Source organism: Budorcas taxicolor, chromosome 4 (genome assembly GCF_023091745.1).
Source record: "Budorcas taxicolor isolate Tak-1 chromosome 4, Takin1.1, whole genome shotgun sequence".
Taxonomy (NCBI): domain Eukaryota; kingdom Metazoa; phylum Chordata; class Mammalia; order Artiodactyla; family Bovidae; genus Budorcas; species Budorcas taxicolor.
Genome location: NC_068913.1, coordinates 40,478,231 through 40,504,922, shown reverse-complemented (window position 1 = coordinate 40,504,922; position 26,692 = coordinate 40,478,231). Strand labels below are relative to the sequence as shown.

Genomic DNA, 26,692 nt, shown 5'->3' with positions numbered 1-26,692 from the left:
CAAATGTTTATATGATGGTGGCCCTACTGACATTTAGGGGCTGGGTGACTTTTTTGTAGTGAGAGTTGTTTTGTGCTTTGTAGATGTTTACAAGCATCTCTGGCCTCTACACCCTAGAAGTCAGTCCATGTTCCCAGTTGTGATATACAAAACTGTCTTTAGATATCATCACATAAGCCCTGGGGAGCAAAATTACTTTCTAGTGAGAACCCCTGTGACATATACAATTTAAAACAGGCAATAGTCAAGCTCTGCTGGCTGAGAGGTGGTGGGAAGCATTCTTCCAATTGAGGCAGTTCTAAAGAAACCTACAGGGCACCTTAGGACAGAATTTGATGACTACTTTCCTCAACTGTTGATGATTCTCTATGATATACTAAAATGGTTTGATCTGTTACTTGAATTTAAAAAAAAATGTCTGCCATTGAGCATAGCTAATTAACTGTATTTCTGTAACAAAAAAATGCATACATGTTCATAAAGAAAAACTCATTCAGAGGCTTGACAACATCAGTAATAGAAGTAAGATGTAGCTGATACCTTATCACTAGCTTTATGAATAATAATTTTCTTTTTTCTGGTTAGTTCAACTAACAATTAGAGTGTAGTGCTAACAAGGGACAGGTCATTGATTTTGATACCTACTTATACTGACTGATCCTGCATAGGTATCACAAACATATGCCAGTCATTATAATGAAAGAGGAACAATTATAATATAGCATATAACAGGGCTAAACATAGTTTATAATTATGGCTGTCCATGATCATAGCACCCTATGTCTAACATGATAAAAATTTAATCGGCTTAGAACATTATTTTCCCTTTACACAAAGAAGATGACATTATGAGATAACCTCATCTTTCTTGGAGGGCCTGAATATATGTAAAATATGCATCATGCCCCCAGCAGATTAGCAGATTGGGAAAGCTTGCATTTGAGAATATATGTCCAAACCTAAATAATGGACATTAGCTTGGGATAATGACTAGAAATACTGCTTTTTTCCATTCATTTCTGTGACCACAGTAAGTAAAAGAAACAAATACAATCATGGTTAAAACATATGCAAGATGTTTTGAAGATAAAAGAACAAAGAGCTTCTTTCAAGAAAGATGTACAGCATATGTGTTTGTATTTTAAGGTTTTATCATTCACCCAAAAAATGAAAACAAGCATACTGCAGATTGTTCTGGGACCAGCATCCTAATGCATTTCTCATTATTGGAAAGTAATGAGTTTCCCATGTTTATGGATGTGATTACCTTCAGAAAGATCAGTTGTGTGTGTAAATATTCATGAGTTGGGTCAGATCCATAGCACATCTGAGATACTAGTGAATTCAAATTCAAAAGCATGATCCAATGAACACTGAGTGACCAGTTATACGAAAATTTATATTCACATAGATAACCTAAACTGATACTCACCATCCATGAATATTTATGGTACTACACAAAATAGCACAGAAAAAGAGGGACATCCTCTACCTTTCTTTTTAAGCATTCATGAATTATACAGTTATATTCTACTCAACAAAATAATCATGTTTATTTATGTTCCAGATACTTAGAATAGACTGGGGATTAATGAAGTCTGTCTCTTCAGTTTCCTTGGTTCTTTAATTCACATTAAGCAACAACTGAGATCTAATTATTTTTAATAAATTTTTCTTTGTTTTCAGAGTCTTACTCAGTTTTATTATCTAACAACTACTAAGTATTAGGCTCTTATACACTGACAATGAATTATACTTTTATGTAATGGGGGAAAAAGTCAAACTCTGAAATGCTATCATGGTGATCTGTTTTAAAATAGTAGTTTATATGTTTGAAAATTCTTTTTCAGATAAGACACTGCAAAATGATTTCCACAAAAGCTGTTCATATGCAAATGAGCAAAGTACATAAAGCTTTTTCAGAATAGACACCTGAAGTGATTTACTCAGAATGAAAGACATGGCAATGTGCAAAGTTTATAAAACTTGACGATGTGTAGCAAGAGAGCTGCATTTGTTGTTGTGTATTTATAAAGACTAGAGTGCAATAATTATTGTTGTAGCCACAATTTTTATTTGAATATCTATCACAAGAAAAAAATTCAAAGGATTTGCCATGGGAGTACAAAATTAGTGCAGAAGAGAGTTTGGCAAAAGTCGTCTATCAAAATGCAGTCATTAATCCAGCAATTCTATTTGAAAGAATTTATACTATGGGGAGACTACAGATATTCAGTCCTGAGGCAGAGAATTTTAGACTGAGAATAATTATTTTAATTATACTGTTCAAATTCCTTAAAAAACGAAAATAAATTGCTGCAGTAGGAAATATTTTTCTTCAAATTACACTGGAAACAAGTTAAAAATGTAAAAGGAGACATGTAAAATATAGAAGCAAACAAATAAGTATGAATCCTCCTTTATATCCATCTTAGGTAGAAGGAAATGGCAACCCACTCCAGTATTCTTGCCTGGGAAATCCCATGGACAGAGGAGCCTGGTCGGCTACAGTCCATGGGGTCACAGAGAGTTGAACAAAATTGAGCAAATAACATAATAAACATACATTACTTTGGCATTCTATAATAAGTAGATTTTTACCTTCTTAACCTTGTAAAAACTAAATACTTAATCCAGAAATTACTGAAGTGCCCAACATTTCCCCAATTCTATGTTATCAGCATAAGTAAGGAAAAACAATACTGAAGTAACTGGCTCATTTGCAAATGATGGCATAATAAAACTAATGCAGAACACTAGCAATGCTGAAACTTTTCAAATGCAATTATTTTTTCTATAAAGCATGATCTTTATATAAATATCCTGAGCAAGAAACCAAGATACAAAGGATTTTCTTTAATTGCATAAATATTGATATAAACTAGTAGCTCACCAATATTTTATGTAATAACTCCAGAATAAGTGCTTTTTCTAAAAGGCCTTGAAATACCTCTTGTCCACCAATAAAACTTAGCTTTCTATTTGGACAGATAACTCAAGAACATAGGGAATAGTTCTGATTGGTTTTCCATAAATCATTTGGCAGTCTTTAAAATTATATTGCATTTTAATTCTCAATTATACTGGATATGTATGGTCTTATTTAATATAGTGTATTCTGTATGCACCCACACCTTTCTTATCTGCCTCCTAAAGTAGTAGTAATGTTTTACATTCACACATTCAAATTTCTAATATCTTGCTTGAATGGAGTACATGGGTGTACACAGAAGTACATGAGTGGCTTACGTATTTTTCACTGTGTAAGACATACTGGCCAATTGTGATCTAGCCTTGAACCTGCTATCAATTACTAATGAACTTATTAGCTAACTGTCTTATGGCTTCCTTAGGAGTAACATGAGTACTGATTTTCTGTCAACTTTTCAGAAATTAAGATTTTAAACTTTGAAAATTAGAGTTTGTGAAAACATCTTTCATAGATATTCAAGGCTAAGTTTATTAAAAGCAATGAATGCTGGGAAAGCAAACCTTGACTTTGGGGCCTCTAATCTGAATGGTATAAAAGGATTTTACTGCTAATCGATTCAGAAGGCCAAGCATATGTTTCTTTCTATTCTTCTTATATTTAGTTTTCAAAAACATGGCCTTGGTGTTCAGCAATTCTCTCTTGTAGAGGATTCTTTTGTTCGGTTTGGCTTCTCAAGGGAAGAAAGAAAAATCTAATTTGTAACAGCATAAAAAAAGGACCTTTCATTTGCTGCTAATTCTTCTAAAATACATGACATAGCTGTATCTTGTTTATGACATGAATGTGGAATCATTAACAAGTTCAGAATCCAATTTTCTCCTGCGAACGTCAGCCAAGAAGTACTCCACTACTGCTCCCACTTAAGTCTGAATTTATTTTGTTGACTTATTCAGGGTTCTGGGCCTCACCATGTGTTGAAGGCACTATATAACTATTTGAAAAACCTTAAGATTATTTATACTATCAACTATAGCTTTGAAATGAAGCAGAAATATGCTAGAAAAAAGAAGAGAAACAATTTTTATGATTTACTGAAAATATAAAATAACTTTGATAAATATGCATCACAAATATACTTTATAAAATATAAAATATTTTGGCAGGTCTTTCCTAAGGCTTGTAAATCTTAAAGTTATATAAGGGAATGGATAGTAACAATTATTTTTAACAACACTAAATATGATACAATTACATAATTTAAAACAGGGAACTGTCCAAAATATTTACTACACTATTGCCATTTAATCATACCATAATCATAGACTTGCATTAATATAAAATTAGCATGTATTATTTAAACTATTTCCACTGATAGTAACAGTCAGTAATATTGTATTAAGAGCAAGCAGATTAGTTAACTATTTTCTATCCACTATCACATTTTACTAAAAAATGACACTTAAAACAAGGCACTATTAGGTTGGTACAAAAGTAATTGTGGTTTCAGACCATGAATTTTAAATCATCATAACTAAGCTCCTGGAAAACTCAGCAGTGGCCACAGGACTGGAAAAGGTCAGTTTTCATTCCAATCCCAAAGAAAGGCAATGACAAAGAATGCTCAAACTACCTCACAATTGCACTCATCTCACACACTAGTAAAGTGATACTTAAAATTCTCCAAGCCAGGCTTCAGCAATACGTGAAACGTGAACTTCCAGATGTTCAAGCTGGTTTTAGAAAAGGCAGAGGAACCAGAGATCATATTGCCAACATCCGCTGAATCACTGAAAAAGCAAGAGAGTTCCAGAAAAACATCTATTTATTTTCCACAATGAAAGAGATAGGAATACCAGACCACCTGACCAGCCTCTTGAGAAACCTATATGCAGGTCAGGAAGCAACAGTAAGAACTGGACATGGAACAACAGACTAGTTCCAAGTAGGAAAAGGAGTACGTCAAGGCTGTATATTGTCACCCTGCTTATTTAACTTATATGTAGAGTACATCATGAGAAATGCTGGGCTGGAGGAAGCAAAGCTGGAATCAAGATTGCCGGGAGAAGTATCAGTGACCTCAGATATGCAGATGACACCACCCTTATGGCAGAAAGTAAAGAAGAACTAAAAAGCCTCTTGATGAAAGTGAAAGAGGAGAGTGAAAAAGTTGGCTTAAAGCTCAACATTCAGAAAACGAAGATCATGGCATCTGGTCCCATCACTTCATGGGAAATAGATGGGGAAACAGAGGAAACAGTGGCTGATTTTGTTTTCCTGGGCTCCAAAATCACTGCAGATGGTGATTGCAGCCATGAAATTAAAAGACACTTACTTCTTGTAAGGAAAGTTATGATCAATGTAGACAGCATGTTAAAAAGCAGAGACATTGTTTTTTCAACTTTTGTCTGTCTAGTCAAGGCTATGGTTTTTCCTGTGGTCATGTGTGGATGTGAGAGTTAGACTATAGAGAAAGCTGAGCGCCGAAGAATTGATGCTTTTGAACTGTGGTGTTGGAGAAGACTCTTGAGAGTCCCTTGGACTGCAAGGAGATCCAACCAGTCCATTCTGGAGATCAGTCCTGGGTGTTCATTGGAAGGAATGATGCTAAAGCTGAAACTCCAGTACTTCGGCCACCTGATGTGAAGAGCTGACTCATTTGAAAAGACCCTGTTGCTGGGAAAGATTGATGGCTGGAGCAGAAAGGGACGACAGAAGATGAGATGGTTGGATGCCATCACAGACACAATGGACATGGGTTTGAGTGGACTCTGGGAGGTGGTGATGGACAGGGAGGCCTAGCGTGGTGTGGTTCATGGAGTCACCAAGAGTCGGACACGACTGAGCAACTAAACTGAACTGAACTAGTCTCAAACATATCTTCATTAATCAAAATAGGAACCATTAACAATCAACACATTTTTGTCAATGAAAAATAAGTTTGTTTTTTCCTGTAGCACAAAAATTTGTGCTTCAGGATTTGATGAACTCTTGGAAAGTACTGTCTGCCTCCTTCTGCTTATGGAAGCATTCTCCCTGCAAAAAGTTTTGGAGATGATTGAATAAGTTTGTGAGAGGTCAGGTGAATATGGCAGAATTGGCAAAACTTTGTAGTCAATTCATTCAGTTTTTGAAGCAACTGGTTGAGCAATGTGTGGTCAAGTGCTGTCATGGAAAAGAACTAGGCCCTTTCTGCTGACCAATGCCAGCTGCAGGAGTTGCCATTTTTGGTGCATCACATCGATTTGCTGAGCATACTTCTCAGATGTAATGGTTTCTCTGGGATTCAGAAAACTGCAGTGGACCAGACTAGTAGTAGACCACCAAACAGTGACCATGACCTTTTTTTTGGTGTAAGTTTGGCCTTGGAAAGTGCTTTGGAGCTTCATCACAGGCCACTAAGCTGGTCATTGCTGATTGTCTTATAAAACCCACTTTTCATCATGTGTCACAATCTGAGCAAGATATAGTTTATTGTTGTTGCACAGAATAAGAGAAGAGGACATTTCAAAATAACAATTTTTTTGACTTTCAGTCAGCTCATGAGGCACCCACTTATTGAGCTTTTTCACCTTTCCAATTTACTTCATATGCCTAATGACTGTAGAATGGTCGACGTTGAGTTATTGGCCAAAGCTCATGCAGTTGTAAGAGGATCAGCTTCAATGACTGCTCTCAATTGGTCATTGTTGACTTCCTATGGCTGGCCACAATGCTCCTCACATTCAAGGCTCTCATGTGCTTTGCAAAACTTCTTGAGCCATCACTGCACTGTACATTCATTAGCAGTTCCTGGGTCAAATGTGTTGTTGATGTTGTGAGCTGTCTGACCTGCTTTACAACCCATTTTGAACTCAAATACAAAAATTGCTCAAATTTGCTTTTTGTCAAATATAATTTCTAAAGTATAAAAGAAATGTAAAATAATCAACAAGTAATAAGTAATTACCAAAAAAAATACAGTGAGAAATGTACATTAAGATGATGTATAACAATCACATTTATATAAGGATGTATTCCAATATCAAGTGGAAAAATTCAAAAATGCAAGATCACAATTACTTTTGCAGCAACCTAAAAATATTACTCTTTTTTAGATGATAAAAGTAAAATCTAGAAAGAGTAATTTACCAAAATTCATACACAGGCAGTCATAGACACAGCACCCAAATAAGTCACATATCAACATCCTCACTGTTTATGAGCTGTTTATTTCTAGCTTTCATTATTTATATAGCTCTAATTTAGAATTTCAAATCTGAAAAAATAAAAATCACCTATGCATTTGTAAATACTGTTTCTCAATCAATTGAGATTGTTCCTTTCAGCAATATCTACAGACATTTTTGATGGTCAAGACAGGTAGTATAGTCTGAAGTTAGGATGGTTGATTCCTCCAGCTCCATTCTTCTTTCTTAACATTGCTTTGGCTATTTGAGCTCTTTTGTGTTTCCACATGAATTGTGAAAATTTTTGTTCTATAATAGTTCTGTGAAAAATGCCACTGGTAATTTGATAGGGATTGCACTGAATCTGTAGATTGCTTTAGGCCGTATAGTCATTTTTACAATATTGATTCTTTCAATCCAAGAACATTCCATCTCTCTCCATCTGTTTATGTCACCTTAGATTTAACTCATCAGTGTCTTACAGTTTTCTGTATACAGCTCTCTTGACTCCTTAGGTAAGTTTATTCTTGGATATTTCATTCTTTTTGTTACAATAGTGAATGGGATTGCTTGCTTAATTTCTCTTTCTGATTTTTCATTGTTAAGTGTATAGGAATGCAAGAAATTTCTGTGTATTGATTTTGTATCCTGTGACTTTACTAGATTCACTGATTAGCTCCAACAGACATCACTCCAAAGAAGACATACTGATAGCTAATAAATTCATGAGAAAATGCTGAACATTGCTTATTATGAGAAAAATGTAAATCAAAACTACAATGAGATATAACTTCACACTGGTCAGAATGGCCATTATCAAAAATATACAAACAATAAATGCTGGAGAGGATGTGGAAAAAATAAACTCTCTTGCACTGCTGGTGAGAATGTAAATTGATACAGCCACTAGGGAGAATAGTCTGGAGACTTCTTAAAAAACTAAGAGTAAATCCACCATTTGACTCAGCAAACCCACTACTGGGCATATACCCTGAGAAAACCACAATTCTAAAGGATACATGTACCCCAGTGTTCATTGCAGCACTATTTACAATAGCCAGGACATGGAAACAATCTAGACGTCCACTAACAGGTGAACAGATAAAGACATTTTGGTACGTATATACAATGGAATATTGCTCAGCCATAATAAAGGAACACATTTGAGTCAATTCTAGTGAGGTGGATGAAACCAGAGGCTGTTTTACAAGTTAAATAAGTAAGAAAGAGAAAAACAAATATCATATATTAACACATATATATGGAATCTAGAAAAATGGTACAGATGAATCTATTCATAGAGCAGCAAAAGAGACCAAGAACAGACACAAGATGCAAGAGACTTGCATACACAACAGGGGAAGACAAGACTGGGACAATTGAGAGAAGCACTGAAGCATATACATTACCATGTGCAAAATATATAGCCAGTGAGAATTTGCTGTATGATGCAAGGAGCTCAACCTGATGCTCTGTGACAACTTGGAAGGGTAGGATGGGGTAATGGGTGCAAGGGAGTTTCAAAGAGGGAGGGGACATATGTATACCTATGGCTGATGTATGCTGATGTATGGCAGAAACCAGCACAACATTGCAAAGCAAGTATCCTCCAGTGAAAAATAAAGAAAAAAACACAAAAACACTAATAGGAGGCAGGACTTCACTGGAGGTCCAGGATTTAAGATTCTGAGCTTCCAATGCAAGGGGCAAGGGTTTTATCCCTGGTCAGGGAACTAAGATCCCACATGCTACAAAGCAGGAACGAAATAATAGAAAAGAAAGACTACTAGGAGTTCTATCGGCATTTGGTAGGTAGAAATTCAAGACACTCTAAATATCCTACAATGCACAGGACAATCTCCACAACAATGAATCACCCAGCTCAAAATGTCAGTAGGGCACAAGTTAGGAAACTTTGCTCAAGTACAAATATAAACAAAATCAATTCACTTTGTTTAAAACAATGTTCCCAACAAATTCTGTCCACAAAAAGCCACAAGAAAAGTTCTTCAAATGAAAGCTGATACATTAAAAAATATTATTGTTTTACACTAAATTATGTCAATACTTCAGGCTGTATTTTGACTCTCTTTGGGTTGAGAAATTTCCATTTCAGTCCCAGAAATTCTAACACACTCTTCTCATATAGTTGAAGAGATAAGTAAGGATTTCAAAGCTATGTTTTTAGTGCCATTGAATGAAATATTATACAGCCACAAAAGGAATGAAAATCATAGAGTAAAGTAAGTCAGAAAGACAAAACAAATATCGTATATTAATATACATATGGGTAATCCAGAAAAATTATATAGGTGATCTTATTTGCAAAGAATAAATAGGCACAAGGACATATAGAACAAATATATGAATACCAAGGGGGAAAGATGGGGTGGGACGAATTGGGAGATCCAGATTGACATATATACCCTATCGATACTATGTATAAGAAGTTAACTTATGAGAACATACTCTATAGTACAAGGAATCTACTACTTAACACACTATGGTGACCTTAATGGGAAGGAAGGCAAAGTTCACTTCAGTTCAGTCAGCTCAATCGTGTCTGACTCTTTGCGACCCCATGATTTGCAGCACGCCAGGCCTCCCTGTCCATTACCAACTCCCAGAGTTCACTCAGACTCACGTCCATCGAGTCAGTGATGCCATCCAGCCATCTCATCCTCGGTCGTCCCCTTCTCCTCCTGCCCCCAATCCCTCCCAGCATCAGAGTCTTTTCCAATGAGTCAACTCTTCACATGAGGTAGCCAAAGTACTGGAGTCTCAGCTTTAGCATCATTCCTTCCAAAGAAATCCCAGGGTTGATCTCCTTCAGAATGGACTGGTTGGATTTCCCTGCAGTCCAAGGGACTCTCAAGAATCTTCTCCAACACCACAAAGGGAGGGGATATATGACTATGTATGGATGATTCATTTTGCTGTACAGTAGAAACTAATACAATGTTGTAAAGCAACTATACTCAAATAAAAATTAATTAAAAATAAATACACCAACTAAACAATAAAATGAATAAATTAATAAGAGGTCAAGTACTTACTGCTACACTCTTCCCCCAAAAATGTTACCCTTCTCTCTTCCTGTTCTTAGATATTCATAAAATATTATGAGTTTTGCTTTCTAAAAAAAAGATTCAACATTGTATGATTCTAAATTAAATTTAATTTTATCTTTATAGCAAATATTCATTTTATCCCACAGCATATAACACAATCATTAAAGGAGTTGCATTTAGTCCAAGAGCTGAGCCAGATGTCACTAATTTAATTCATCAACCTTGATCTCAAAAAAGAAAAATGTTAATAAGAAGAAACCCACTGATCCAATTAAGCACACAAACAAAAAATATCTACTTTAAGGAACAAGCAGTGTTCATAAATATTAAAATGAACGAATCTTTTTGGTGGATTTGGCTAAAGGAATCTAATCTAATGCCAGTGTAAATGAAATATTAATAAAGTACAGGGAGATGGGAAGACCAAATCTAATCTCTCTAATCATATCTCAGGCACCACCACACACCTCCCACTGTGGGCCCTAATGAGGAGATAAGCCTTATTCCTACTGTTAATTTGGTACAAATATTAAAAGGTTCTTGTCCTTGTCTATTCTCTAACCCCTGTATTGCTGAGATTTCTGGTCTTGCTCCCAATGTCTCGTTTCCCATAGACTGAGCACCTGGCTAATACCCAGAACACAGCTGCTCTGCTTTAAAAAAAAACGTGCAAATTGCACATTGAAGGAGCTCAGGAGAAACCACTTTTACAAAAGAAAATAAGAATACTGCAAGGGGAATAGAAGACATTCAGACCTAGTGGGTTTGTTAATTGAGGATTTTTAATGTCATTTTTAATAAAATGATAATTACTTGCAAAATTTTTCTTGAAGGGGTAGAAGCATTATGCACAAGAATGTCATAAGATTAGGAGGCAAAATGTTTATCTTGCAAGCATTTTAAGTTTCTCTCTCATGGGCACAGCCTCAACTTCAAACTAGTCATTTAATGTCTTATACTTCTGTTGTCCTTTCATCTAAAAAAAATACAAATAAACACATTAAGGGTGCCAGACAGAGTTAACATGAATGTCAAATAAGCCTACGAATAAAAGGATGTCAGGGTACATGATATTATTATAGTCCTTTCCTTAGCTGGAATAAATATTTGTAAGATGCACATCTCCTTTAGATGTCACATAGAGAACAGGTCCTTTTTACATCTTGACATAAAAGTTTGTCAGTTATTTTCTTTTACTTGAACAATAACTTCTTTCAGATATAGCAACTTAAATATACCTCTATTTTTCAATAAAACTACATTCCTTATGTCCACCCTCTAATTTATTTAAAACCTGTCACATCATGAGATACTCTTCACTGGAATCATATAGTGAAATACTATAATTTTACATTTTGGAGATACTGCATAATTTGTAAACATAAAGTTGGAATGTTACAGAAATTACCTGAGGAAGACAGCACAATTTCCTCCAATGACACTATTTCAAAAAGTCATTTTCATCATAAATGTGACTATTTATAACTAAAATTTTTGGAAAGATTGTTATCCATTTTATGCATTAGAGCAATATTTAGTAAATACAGCTTGCTACATTCTGAACCAACAAAAAAATAGACAAAAATGTTTTAAACCTTTTTAAAATTTAAACTTTAAAAAGGGAAATAAAATAAGTAAGTTTAAAAAAGAAATCAGAAACTATGAGAACACAGAGGTGAAGTCTCAGCCATTTAAGAATAAATGCACAATTAAGACCAAATATAAAGAACTTCTAACTGAGGTGCTGTTTTCAGATGCCTCCTTATTTTGCTGATGATGCTTTTTCCTTTAAATAAATTGGCGTTTTAGAGTTCCATATATGCATGGCTTCCCTGGGGGCTCAAATGGTGAACCGGCCTGTAATCCAGGCGACCAGGGTTTGATCCCTGGGTTGGGAAGATCCCCAGGAGGAGGAAATGGCAACCCACTATAGTATTCTTGCCTGGAGAATCTCCATGGAAAGAGAAGCCTGGCAGGCTACAGTCCATGAGGTCGCAAAGAGCTGGACATGACTGAGTGACTGAACAGAGCACATATGTACGTATGCAGTATGAGCAAAGAATATTGTTACTTACTGCCCTCCCACCGAAAGGCTGAGTCTCTGTGAAGTATCCATTTGACCTTGGGAAAGCATTTTCTCCTCTCTAAACCTCATTTTCCTTGCCTGCACAATGGGGATGACAATAGTGTTTGCCTCACAGATCTGTGCCGAGGATTACATGTACTTAAGAACACTTTTGTCACTTACTAACTGCACAATAAATGCTATCTGCCTGTATCATTATTTTCTTATTTACCTTTTAATACTAAGCATTTAAAAGATTTTTTAAAAATATATATTTATGGAGCCATTCTGACCATGCTGCTAAAATGCTAGGATGAGTGATAAAACTCTAACATCCTCTCTTTTCCTCAAAGAATCTTCGTTCTTTCTTTGGCCCTAAATTAATGTCCAGAAATACTACTTAATTTTCCTGTTATAAATCTCAAGAAGAAAACAGCTTGTTACCCTTCCCAAACCACTTACATTGTTACAAGAGAAGGCAAAAATGAAAAAGAAAAATCTCTGTAATGATAGTGTGTAATGTACTGTATAATTTCAGTGAAGATAGTTTTTTCATATGGAATGTTCCCAGGGCTCTTGAAAATAAACCACAGTGGTGACTGTGAATACAACTGGTGAATACATACTGGTGAATACAACATGAAAACATTAAAACTCTGCAAGGAGATATTAAATTATATAAGACCTAATATACATACCAGACACAACACAGGCATACACACACACACACACAAGCACACACACACAGAATGATGGGTACACAGTTCTATTAAGGCAGAGAGGAAACTCTCGCCAAGAACTGCAGACTAAATTAGATATGGGAAATCTCTTGCCTTTGCTCTGAGACTGCCTAACTGCATAGGGAATTTAGTGTCTACATACAAATCTGGTCTACTGAATTCACAGAGAAGGATCAAAAAGCATTGGAGCTGACTAATGAGGTACGGTTGGAGAAGGATAACAAGGCTCCTGGGGGCAAGGGTGATACTGTCAATGAGGCACAGACTGCTTAGTACTTAAGAGTTTGTGTCAACTAGTTTCAGAACAAAGAGTTGCCTGGTGATTTTATGATGGAAAGATTAGATGCACTGAAATACAGCACATAGTAGATTGCTATAATTAAGAAGAACAATCGCTTAAACACCATGCACTGCTTCAGAGTGAAATTAAACAAAAAATAAATCTTTTGTACTACAGATTGCTACTTACTGAGTCATGTTCCATAAAGGTATGGATGAAATCTGATTCTGTATCTAAGACAAAATGAGATTATATCCTTGTAACTCTAGTTGAAATACAAATAAAGAATTGCCATATGCAAATAAGCATACATGCATACGGAGCACTCATAACTTATTTTATCATTTATAAAGATAGACATCTATATATAAATAGAAAAAATATATTAACTGTATCAGTTTTCAGGATGCTTACAACATAGTAAGCATTACTTGTTCAGATTTTAATGTATTTGTTATAGTAACTGATGTCAAATTTATATTAACAATATTTATCAGTCCTAGCTACTGCCAGTTCAACAAATACCTTAAGAAATAATTCTTTTTCTATTCTAATAATTCATGAATTTTTACTTTTCATTCATAACTTAATATCCCACAAAAGTTTTCATGTATCAGTCAAATTGGTTGAATAAATTCAAGTTATTCTTACATAGCTTTAAACTACTGTAAAGGATTCCTCATAAAATAATCATTTAGTGTAACTAGGAAAGTAGATTCATATGTCTCCTCAATGGCATCAAATGAATTCTTAAGTTATTACCCTGTATTCATTTATTTGGTCTTTTATCTAAAGAAAAATGCTCAAAAGAACAAGTAAACCTTTTTATAAAGTAAGAAAAAAATATTATAAAGGATTCAATACCTGATCTAAACAAACAGTCTATACATAAACTTTTACAAGTGGCTTAAAGGTTTTTAATCTGATGAAATATCATAAGAGATAGTAAATGACCAGGTCACACTGGTTCTAGATCTGTGTATCTCTCAATCTTCTCTCACTCCAAGGCCAAACTCACTTATGTCTCTCACAGCAACCTTTAGTCTCCCTGCCTCCAATTTCACCTTGTGTTCAGCCTTTTTTTCCTACGGCCACTGCCATGGTGTTCTACATGGCAAATGACTTCCTGAATGAAAAGTCTTCAGTTAAGTCTCCATAAAAGGTGGTCTTTATGGATCCTTCTACCCATCTCCAGACCTCCTTTCCCACTGTTCACTTTATTAATAGGAAGCTTTAGGATCTAGTGCAGTATTTCAAGGATAAATCTCACACAATTTTGCTGCAACACCAAAACATCCAAACAAAAATACATGGCACAAAAGGAATACTGTGGCATTAAAAATGGTTTGGGTCTTCTTACTGTAATAGACTGAATTCTCAAGGTCTAATTCCAGCATTGTATTCAGTCCCTCAAAGTACAATAATAACCCTTGACTCTGCTCTCAGAATTAAAGTTAATTGTGACCATTCTTCTCAGTTTGCTCTACATCTAATGGAGAAAGAGAGACACAGTGTCTTACATCCAATTTTGCTTTTGTATCATACACCCTATTAACAACAGTACTGCCCTCTCAGGAGGTGAGTAAATGTTTTGAGAGTCAAAAGGTTGGTGGTCAAAAAAGACTTCCAGGAGGAAGTGGTACAGTTTTAAAGAAGAGTAGTGAAGTGGGTGACTGATTCAGTGAATGCCTTATGCAGAAAACAGCGGCTGAAAAAAAAAAAAAAAGTATAAGGCATTTCAGGAGCTCTACATGCTTCACAATGGTTGAATAAAAGAAGAATATGAGGGAAGCCTGGCATGCTGCAGTCCATGGGGTAGCAAAGAGCTGGACATGACTGAGCAACTAAACTGATGACCCAAAGCAGCAAAGCTAAGAATACAGACATCCTGTTATAATGATACAGATACTAAACAAAAATAATTGCATTCTGAGAATTACAGAGTCATAAAAGCTAAAATACAAAATAATCATATTTGTACTTGAGGTTTCAAGAAGCCAGCATGGAAGAAGATTGAAAGTGGACTGGGGAAAAGCCACATATGAATGGGGAGAAGACAAAAGGCTAGTACGGTTAGGCTGGACAGTAATGACAATGGATGGAACTAAAAAATCAGTGCTGGACATGGGGAGTGGAAGAAGATTAAATAATCCACAGACCATAGTGACAGATGGTGGGCAGGGGGAAGGAAGAGCCCTGGTTTTCTGCTTGGACCTGGCTGATACTATTAACAAAGATATGAACATTGGAGGAGGGGCATATTTGGAGACACTGATGTCATGATGTGAGGTGCCTTTTAATTCACTGAAAATGGTTATCCAAAAGGCAATCAGAGAAATGAATCTGCAGCTTAGCCATGGCTCCATATGGAAGAATCAGATTTGGAAGTCACTGTTTCAGTGACAGTCAAAACTGTTTGAAGGATGTTCACGGTTACTGACATTAATAAGTGTTACAGATCCTTAAGTACTAAGGAAGCTTTACCTTGCTGACAGAGATTGCCAAAAGGAAATAACATGGACCTCACTCATAAACAAGTCACCGTTTCCCATGAAAAATAACCAGGGCACAGTGTGCTGTGATACATACCTATTGTTTTCATTTCTCAAAAGCCACAAAATATGCCTTTTGAATATAATTTTTACATCTGCATTAAAACAACTGCACTGAATTCAACTGCACACATTCAGTGTATCTGTGCCCAACTCAGTCCATCAAGAAGAAATAATATGAAAAGATACTGGAACCAATAAAAACCCATTATCTTCTAATGCACTGTTTTGAATTTTGCCTTTTTAAAAGAGTTATTGACTTAAATGAAGTACCCAGGGATACAATGCCTGAAACTCTTGTATGTAGAGCACTTTATGCTTGCTGTGTACTTGAAGAATAAGCAACTCCCCTTATGCTCGGTTAGAATGATAAAGCAGTCTATTGTGCCTCCACACTTACACAGAGCCCCCCAAGACTGAAACTTGGTGATTACATGGTCTTATAAGACCATAAAGTTCTACCACAGGAGTCGTGTATGTATTATAAAGACACTTCAAATTGCCGACCACGCTTTTCTTATCGTCATTGTGTGGCTCTCTTCTGCAAATTGCTTGTGCCTTTGACTTTCGGAAATGATTTAAACCTGCATCAGTAGCTCTAAATGAACAAGTGCCAACCACCCTCATTTATCTGATACACAAGAGTGGCAAGATTTAGTTACTTAACAGCATCTCAGATATTTATTTCTAAAAACAAAACTTCAATCGACCTTTTGGTAAAATTTAATATCACAAGGTTACATACAGATGAAGACTTCAAACCTTCTATTTCATAAAACATCAAATTAGGCAAGTGTACAGAGGGTAATAAATTCCATTTAATTTTAAAAACATAGCTACCATTTTCTAATATAAACATGAATAATTTATTTAAATGATTTTACTATTCCTACCCAAACTGTAGTTTCCTTGACATTAATCTTTTTCGTGATTTTGAAACAAGCCTTTACTTCCTTGTCACTTTGTGTTTCACATCAGACAGATAGAAGCCAGGATATTTTACATTATTTGTCAGGTTCTCTGGCCTATTAAATAAATCTGAAGTGAAGCTTTTTGATTTTGTTTTCTACTGTAATTTTTTCTTATGTATTCTACTTAAGTATCAGTTTCTCCCTGTCTTGTCCCTTTACATGCCATTCCTAAATGTGACATGTCCAACATTTTTTGTTTAAAAGCAAAAGTTTGTGCATTTTGTTGTTTATTTCCATATTTTTTTCTATTTTTAAAATGACATACCTTTAAACAAGGTAGCAATATCTTCTTAGACAAGAAGGTAGCAGTGTGCGGGTGTGTATGTGTGTATGTGTGTGTGAATCACTACGGGCACCAGATCATATAATTTAGATCTCTGTTTAAAATGATACATGCTTATGATGGGCTTCCTGGGTGGCATCAGTGGTAAAGAACTCAACTGCCAACGCAGGAGACATAAGAGACTGGGTTTGATCCCTGGGTGGGGAAGATCCCCTGGAGGAGGGCATGGCAACTCACTCTAGTATTGTTGCCTGGAGAATCCCATGGACAGAGGACCCGGGTGGGTTACGGTCTATAAGGTCATACAGAGTTGGACACGACTGAAGTAACCTAGCACGTATACATGCTTATGATATACATAACCAATAACATAATTCATTTAGAAGCATTTATATAACAGCTCTTCTAGACACTGCCAAAACTGAATATAAACATTTTTAGAGAGGATAAACAAACTTTTTATGGCTTTAAAAAGTGCAAATATACTGAAATTGAGACTGGATTTACTGTTTCTTTGTAACACTCTGAATTTTTCTTTGTAATATTCTGACTTTTCCTGAGTGCACATTTATTTCCTCTCTTCCAAAGTTATGCCTAGTGTTGGAACCCATCTTACTATTTCACAGGAAATTTACTTTAAAAAAAAATCATTAAAAAACCTCATCTTATTGTCCAGAATTTAGTATCTTTTATTAAAGTTAACCTTTCACAGGTATTATCAGGGTTTTCTGGAGTATAAAGCTGTGTTCACTAAAATGAAAACTTGCCTGAAACACGCAATCATTGTTTGTTATTGTCATTTGTCAACAATTTTCTTTTTTCCGTTAGCTCAGAACAATTTGAAACTTATACTATCCACATCAAAATACAGACTGGAAGCATATCCTTTTTCCTAGCTTAAGGTATTATTATCTGAAATTTGATTCAATGAACAGCTTACTGGGAAGAGTTCTATGCTTGAACAATATACATACATGAGGTATATACATATGTGCATGTATGCCAAGTAATATGGGGATTATGTGGAGACTTGAAATAGTATCTTAAATTTTGAATTTTCAGAAAAATTTTCACACAAAGATTTTTTTTTTCAAACTGCTGTTTGTATTTTGGATCAAGACTGATTCTTTAAACTTCTTACACTTTTTCTGGCAAATGCTTTAATGTCATTTTCTAAGAGTTCACAATTATAGTTTTTGAAATGTAGCTTGTATTTTTGAAATGTAGAGAAACTGTAAATGTGATTTTTGGTATGTATAAATCATACTCAAGATCATGAGCTTTTAGATAAATTTTTGAATTGAAACACATTACTTGGCACTATTTTATGCTGAAATCTAGACCTTACTATGTATACCAAACACAAAGGAGATGCAAACATGATAAATGTGCAAGTGCAATATTCCTTTATCTACTCCTTAACATGGAGGATTCTTATATGTTATATAAAGAGATTAAATTTCTGGTAACTATACACTAACAAAACATGAAAATCAAAAGAGGAAAACAACTATGCGCATGCGCCACTCACTGTCACCAAGTGATTCTACAGTTGGAGATTAATAATGTCGCAGTCAGAACAGAATTCTTAACTTTCACTGTGAAGATCTGCCAGTCCCTTATTACTATAAAAGGTCGGAAGTAAGTCTGGCCAAAATCTAACTGAGAGAGATCAGATGATGGGCCACAACTACATTATTTGCACAGAAATTCAACCCATTAAAAACAGAAAATGTCAAATCAGACACTGAACTCCTAAGACAAACAAAAATCTAAACGTTCCAAAATAAAATTTCTTATAAAATGTACCTTATTGTTAAGCTGAAAATCAGAAAGGTATATAATATTGCTCTTTGATTGCAAACCTGCAATTTCATTAAAATTTTATGCTTCATGAGAATTAATGGAAAATATTTAAACTAAGGTCAGTATAGCAATGTCATACTTATAGTAATGGTATTTTAATATATGGACAACTGTAATGCAAAAATGTTATGTTTTTAAAATTTATACATTTGTACAATATGCACATTTTATGTTTTTATATATATGTATGTATCATTTACATATTATTTATGTATATATTTTATACATACATGTTTATATATATACAGCAAACATATTTATGGATATACTTTATAGCCTACTAACCCAGGTTAAATTCAAGTCTCTTCATTTGAATATGTACTATAGCCTAGTGATTACAGAATACATGTTGTCAATTTTATTTTCCCATATATTATTATAAGCAGTATAATTCAGTGGGAAGGCAGTTAACATCACATATTGTGGATAATAGTTTACTGTTGAGTTTTATAAAACAAACTAATAAGTTTGGAGATAGTATTTTTTCAACATGTACGATTTATGTATTTTTGTACTAGTTTGCTGACTTGGAAATGAGCACAAATGTAGATTTTAAATTGTCAGAGTCTGAAATGAATCTATCATCCAACCTCCTAAGAGAATAAGCAGTGAGTTTTTGTTTTCCCTAAGCTGGCATAGTTTTAAAATCTGATTCAGGAGGAAAAAAATGAAAAATTAAGAATAAGAGAATGGAACTGACATTTATTTCCTAGCTCAATATAAATCTGTTTGATGAGGGCTTTAACACTTAGCAAATAGTAACTCTTAACATTTATTTTGGAGACAAAGTTTTAGATTGAAATTTTCAGTTTTTAAACATTTGGGGGAAAAATCCTGAGAAACTGAGAAAGTGAGATTAGTCATTTTGTAAATAGAACGATGATGTAAAGATAATTAGGTGAAGAATGATATTTTAGGAAAATTAATTAGATAAAACTATGAGAAAATTATTTGCTATGTTAGCATGTATGTGTGTATTTAAAGACATATAATTTCAGTGGATTAAATATCCAAGTAGTTCATTTGTCTATCTTTTGTTTCATTTCTCTATCATTTGTCTGTCTTGTTTCATTCCTCTCATCCTACAAACCCAGAGCTTACTGCTGGTGGAATCCAGGTATTGAAGAGGGGGTAGTCTCTAGTATGTGCCCATTCACCCTAGGGATGTAGACTGACAGAAGTTCCTTCCACGTGGTTCCACCCGTCTGATCCTGGGGCAGGAAGAGAGTTAAAGAGTCTACTTCTGGCAATTTTAAATTCACCAACTTGAAAGTCACAGATATCACTTCCATACTAACCCACTGGCTAGCACTAGCCATGTACCTCCACCCTGGCGCAGGTGGGAAGAGGTGTAATTCTCCTACATGTCCAAAAGAGAGATTCAGAACTGCAGTGAAGCAATGCTGTCTATACACGACCTTGTCATGTAGCACAACACACTGAGGAAGGTGAATTGGTGAATGATGATTTTTAATTTCATTAAAAAAACCTATAAACTAGACTGTAATGGCTTTTCATTTAATAATGACTTTATGTAGAAGAACACAATAGGAGCAACCTAATAAAAGACTGGTTTTGACCAAGCACTGAGTATAGGTTGGCCACTTATTGAAATTCTTGAAAGGTAAAGTGAATATTATGATTATGCTACTATGTGACATACAGACCTAATAACTAGTCTTTGTACCTAATTCTTAATGTTTACTATATATAATTTATACTATATATAGTCCAGTATGATATTATAATACACTAAAATACACATGAGCTTCAATCATCCAGTAGCCTTACTTTAAGTATCAGTTCAATTCAGTTGCTCAGTCGTGTCCGACTCTTTGTGACCCCATGAATCACAGTACCCCAGGCCTCTCTGTCCATCACCAACTCCTGGAATTTACTTAAACTCACGTCCATCGAGTCAGTGATGCCATCCAGCCATCTCATCCTTCGTTGTCCCCTTCTCCTCCTGCCCCCAATCCCTCCCAGCATCAGGGTCTTTTCCAATGACTCAACTCTTCACATGAGGTGGCCAAAGTACTAGAGTTTCAGCTTTAGCATCAGTCCTTCCAATGAACACCCAGGACTGATCTCCTTTAGAATGGACTGCTTGCATCTCCTTGCAGTCCAAGGGACGCTCAAGAGTGTTCTCCAACACCACAGTTCAAACGCATCAATTCTTCGGTGCTTAGCTTTCTTCGCAGTCCAACTCTCACATCCATACATGACCACTGGAAAAAACATATTGACTAGATGGACCTTTGTTGGCAAAGTAATGTCTCTGCTTTTCAATATGCTATCTAGGTTGGTCATTTTTCCTTCCAAGGAGTAAGCGTCTTTTAATTTCATGGCTGCAATCACCATCTGCAGTGATTCTGGAGCCCCAAAAATATAAAGTCGGACACTGTTTCCACTGTTTCCCCATCTATTTCCCATGAAGTGATGAGACAAGATGCCATGATCTTCGTTTTCTGAATGTTGAGCTTTAGGCCAACTATTTCACTCTCCTGTTTCACTTTCATCAAGAGGCTTTTTAGTTCCTCTTCATTTTCTGCCATAAGGGTGGTGTCATCTGCATATCTGAGGTTATTGATATTTCTCCTGACAATCTTGATTCCAGCTTGTGCTTCTTCCAGCCCAGCGTTTCTCATGATGTACTCTGCATAGAAGTTAAATAAGCAGGGTGACAATATACAGCCTTGACGTACTCCTTTTCCTATTTGGAACCAATCTGTTCCATGTCCAGTTCTAACTGTTGCTTCTTGACATGCATATAGGTTTCTCACGAGGCAGGTCAGGTGGTCTGGTATTCCCATCTCTTTCAGAATTTTCCACAGTTTATTGTGATCCACACAGTCAAAGGCTTTGGCATAGTCAAGAAAGCAGAAATAGACATTATTCTGGAACTCTCTTGCTTTTTGATGACCCACCGGATACTGGCAATCTCTGGTTCCTCTGCCTTTTCTAAAACCAGTTTGAACATATGGAAGTTCATAGTTCACATATTGCTGAAGCCTGACTTAGAGAATTTTGAGCATATTTTTTTTTAGCGTGTGAGATAACTGCAATTGTGCGGTAGTTTGAGCATTCTTTGGCATTGCCTTTCTTTGGGATTGGAATGAAAACTGACCTTTTCCAGTCCTGTGGCCACTGCTGAGTTTTCCAAATGTGCTGGCATATTGAGTGCAGCACTTTCACAGCATCATCTTTCAGGATTTGAAATAGCTCAAATGGAATTCCATCACCTCCACTAGCTTTTTCATAGTGATGCTTTCTAAGGCCCACTTGACTTCACATTCCAGGATATCTGACTCTAGGTGAGTGATCACACCATTGCAATCATCTGGGTCATGAAGATCTTTTTTGTACAGTTTTCTGTGTATTCTTGCCACCTCTCCTTAATATCTTCTGCTTCTGTTAGGTCCATACCATTTCTGTCCTTTATCGAGCCCATCTTTGCATGAAATGTTCCCTTGGTATCTCTAATTTTCTTTAAGTGATCTCTCGTCTTTCCCATTCTGTTGTTTTCCTCTATTTCTTTGCAATGATCACTGAGGAAGACTTTCTTATCTCTCCTTGCTATTCTTTAGAACTCTGCATTCAGATGCTGATATCTTTCTTTCCCTCCTTCACTTTTCACTTCTCTTCTTTTCACAGCTATTTGTAAGGCGTCCTCAGACAGCCATTTTGCTTTTTTTGCATTTCTTTTCTTGGGGATGGTCTTGATCCCTGTCTCCTGTACAATGTCATGAACCTCCGTCCATAGTTCGTCAGGCACTCTATCTATCAGATCGAGGCCCTTAAATCTATTTCTTCCTTCCACTGTATAATCATAAGGGATTTGATTTCGGTCATACCTGAATGGGCTAGTGGTTTTCCTACTTCCTTCAATTTAAGAGAGGAGCTACCCCACGTCCGAGGTCAGGGGCAGCGTCCAAGACAAGCTACTCCACGCCCAAGGTCAGGGACAGCGGCCTAGAGTAGCTACCACATGCCTGAGGTCAGGGATAGCAGCTGAGAGGAGATACCACAGGCCCGAGGTCAGGAGCAGTGGCTGAGAGGAGCAACCTCAAGTCCAAGGAGCTGCAGCTGCATGGGCGCAGGAGGGCCGAAGGGAGCTACTCCATGTTCAAGGTCAGGAGGGCCGGCCCTGAGGAGATACCCCTTGTCCAAGGTAAGGAGCAGCGGCTGTGCTTTGCTGGAGCAGCCGTGAAGAGATACCCCACAACCAAGGCAAGAGAAACCCAAGTAAGACGGTAGGTGTTGCGAGAGGGCATCAGAGGGCAGACACACTGAAACCTTAATTACAGAAAACTAGCCAATCTGATCACATGGACCACAGACTTGTCTAACACAATGAAACTGAGCCATGCTGTGTGGGGCCACCCAAGACGGACGGGTCATGGTGGAGAGGTCTGACAGAATGCACTCCACTGGAGAAGGGAATAGCAAACCACTTCAGTATTCTTGCTTTGAGAATCCCATGAACAGTATGAAAAGGCAAAATGATAGGATACTGAAAGAGGACTCCCCAGGTCGGTAACTGCCCAATATGTTACTGGAGATCAGTGGAGAAATAACTCCAGAAAGAATGAAGGGATGGAGCCAAAGCAAAAACAATACGCAGTTGTGGATGTGACCGATGATAGAAACAAGGTCTGATGCTGTAAAGAGCAATATTGCATAGGAACCTGGAATGTCAGGTCCATGAATCAAGGCAAATTGGAAGTGGTCAAATGAGAAGGCAAGAGTGAACATCGACATTCTAGGAATCAGCCAACTAAAATGGACTGGAATGGGTGAATTTAACTCAGATGACCATTATATCTACTACTGTGGGTGGGAATCCCTTAGAAGAAATGGAGTAGCCATCATGGTCAACAAAAGAGTCCAAAATGCAGTACTTGGATGCAATCTCAAAAACAACAGAATGATCTCTGTTCGTCTCCAAGGCAAACCATTCAATATCACAGTTATCCAAGTCTATGCCCCAACCAGTAATGCTGAAAAAGCTGAATGGTGCTATGAAGACCTACAAGACCTTCTAGAACTAACACTCAAAAAAGATGTTCTTTTCATTATAGGGGACTAGAATGCAAAAGTAGGAAGTCAAGAAACAGCTGGAGTAACAGGCAAATTTGGCCTTGGAGTACGAAATGAAGCAGGGCAAAGGCTAATAGAGTTTTGCCAAGAGAACTCACTGGTCATAGCAAACATCCTCTTCCAATAACACAAGAGAAGACTCTACTCATGGACACCACCAGATGGTCAACACCAAAATCATACCGATTATATTCTTTGCAGCCAAAGATGGAGAATTCTATACAGTCAGCAAAAACAAGACCAGGAGCTGACTGTGGCTCAGATCATGAACTCCTTATTGCCAAATTTACACTAAAATTGAAGAAAGTAGGGAACAAAGAACATAGAACCATATCTGAAAAAAGAACTATGAAGAAAACTAATCAGTATCAAATATTTCTGAATTACTTAAATTGCATTTTAAAAATTCCATAATTTATCAATATTTATTAAAACATTCATCTTTCTTAACTCAGTCAATGAAAAAATGTGTACATGTTCTCAGTTCTATGCTAAGAACTTCTAGTAGATGACAATATTCTCATTAGACTTAGATAAAAGTGATTTTTATTAAAAGACTGCAAGGAGATCAAACCAGTCAATCTTAAAGGAAACTAGTCCTGAATAGTCATTGGAAGGACTGATGCTGAAGCTAGCAAAGAGTCAGACATGACTGAGCAACTGAACTGAACTGAACAGCTTCTCAGGAAAATAAAACTTGCTGATATATGAGACAGACTTTAGTTTAACATTCATCAAGGAGTGTTCTAGTTATTTTACATGTTTTTAAAATTTTCATAACAGTCCTTTGAGGTAAGTAAGGTATATATTAGATTAGTTTGACAAATGGCAACTTTGTCATGTACTGCTAAAAAGCTGTTTATCTAAATATTCACTGAGATATCAACACTGATAGCTGAAGAGGATAAAAGAATTACATTATTCTGGAATAAATATGTTTTTCTATGAGTCAAAGAAACATTGTGGCTTAAAACAGATGAAGATTAAATAGAAAAGTCATTTTCAGTTTGAAAGAGACCATTCTTATACATTCATTTCTTTCAAAAATGAAGTCTTTTGCCAATTCTCCTGGGGACTTACACTCTATACCTAATAATAATGCTGATGTGTTTTTTTATATAATGGGCAGTGACTACCAACAATCATATAAAAAAGTACAGAAAGTACAGAAACAACAACTGGTCTTCACAGATCTGGCAGGATAGTAATGAGCCTTTCCTGTCATGTTCTAGTATGGATGAATGTAAGATAAAAAAGGCCCCACCATGAACTTCCTCACAGCTTCTAGTTGCTATCATTTGCAAGAAACAATTAAAAACAAAATGATTTTTATGTAAGACTGAAATAACCAGCAAGGACTGCAGTATTTTTTGTCATGTATTATTCATTAGGGTAAAATTGTATATGACTTGATTTGCTCTAATTACAAAAATACTGACTAAATTCCATCTCAATGCAAGCATAACTCATAGCTCCATACTTTAAAAACCTGATCTTGTATCTTGTGACAAAATAGCTTTGAAATCTTTAAACCCATTTAGAATCTTTCTCTTTGAATAATTGGATTTTAGAAATATCTTTTAAATGCCTCTTTATCTCTAGGGAGAAATCTGAGTAAGATCTTATCCATGAAGCAAAATGCCAGATGATTAAAAAATTCTCATCTCGAATTCCAGACCTCTATTTTCTCTTCAGTTGTCAATCCCTTTTTAATTTGCTGCAAACAGTACTGTCAGTCTGTTTTGGAAGCTGTTCTAATTTAATATTTCATTATCTTTCTTCTTCAGCCTTTGAATGGCCTGTCACTTGTTATAGCCATCATAAAAAGCTAGCCAAGTAAATGTCTGATCTCCAGCTATCAATTTATAGAGATTCTCAATTGTGCACATGTCCTTTTTGATGTCTTCCATGTTCCCTTTTAAATATCTTTTTATAAACAATGAGAAAATGGATTTTTATTTGTATTCTCCTCTAAACAATTTTTTTAAAAAACAGCAATAATTTGACCTTTAACAAATCCCTGAATATCTCTGTTCAGTAACAGAGTTTATAAAATTAACAGAAAAAATTTTCACAACTTCTGATAAAATATGAAAAAGGAATAGAAACTAAGGAACTTTAATAATCATATTATACAATATCTGAGGGCCCCCTTTCTTAGCAACAACACTGAGAAATATATTCCAGTTCCAAGAAGTTACAGAAAGATCTGCCATTTTTCTTTAGTGAGTTACAGAGTGCTGGGACCTAAGTGACTTCTACATGGACACTAATATTATTAGATAACACTGATGCAATACCAAGAGTAACCATGTATGTTGACAGAGATTCTTGAAATACTTTTCTGGACTCACCAAACAATCTTCATGAGGTTCCTAGGAATAAAAGACTTTCCAGTGGCCCTTTCTTAAATATCTATCCAAATATGCAACAATATAAGAGAAACTTTGCAAAGAAAAATAGTAAAAAACATACTGTAAAATATTAAGAATGATGCAACATTTTATGTCCAGATTTTGGCTGATTGGGTAGCATCTGCCAAGGCTGTCATGCAGCATGAAGAATGCCACTATTCTCTTATAGTATTGAGGAGCCAAATCCAAAATGACCCCCAAAGCCACAGAAACCAGTAGCAGAGCATCTTCACATGGTATAGAGATATGTGT

At 35.9% G+C, this 26,692-nt stretch overlaps 1 protein-coding gene across 1 annotated transcript in view; it reads right to left on the bottom strand.

The window, feature by feature from the left end:
- Window positions 1-26,692, bottom strand: part of CACNA2D1 (calcium voltage-gated channel auxiliary subunit alpha2delta 1) — a 532,663-nt gene that overhangs the window by 146,050 nt on the left and 359,921 nt on the right. The window lies entirely within an intron of this gene.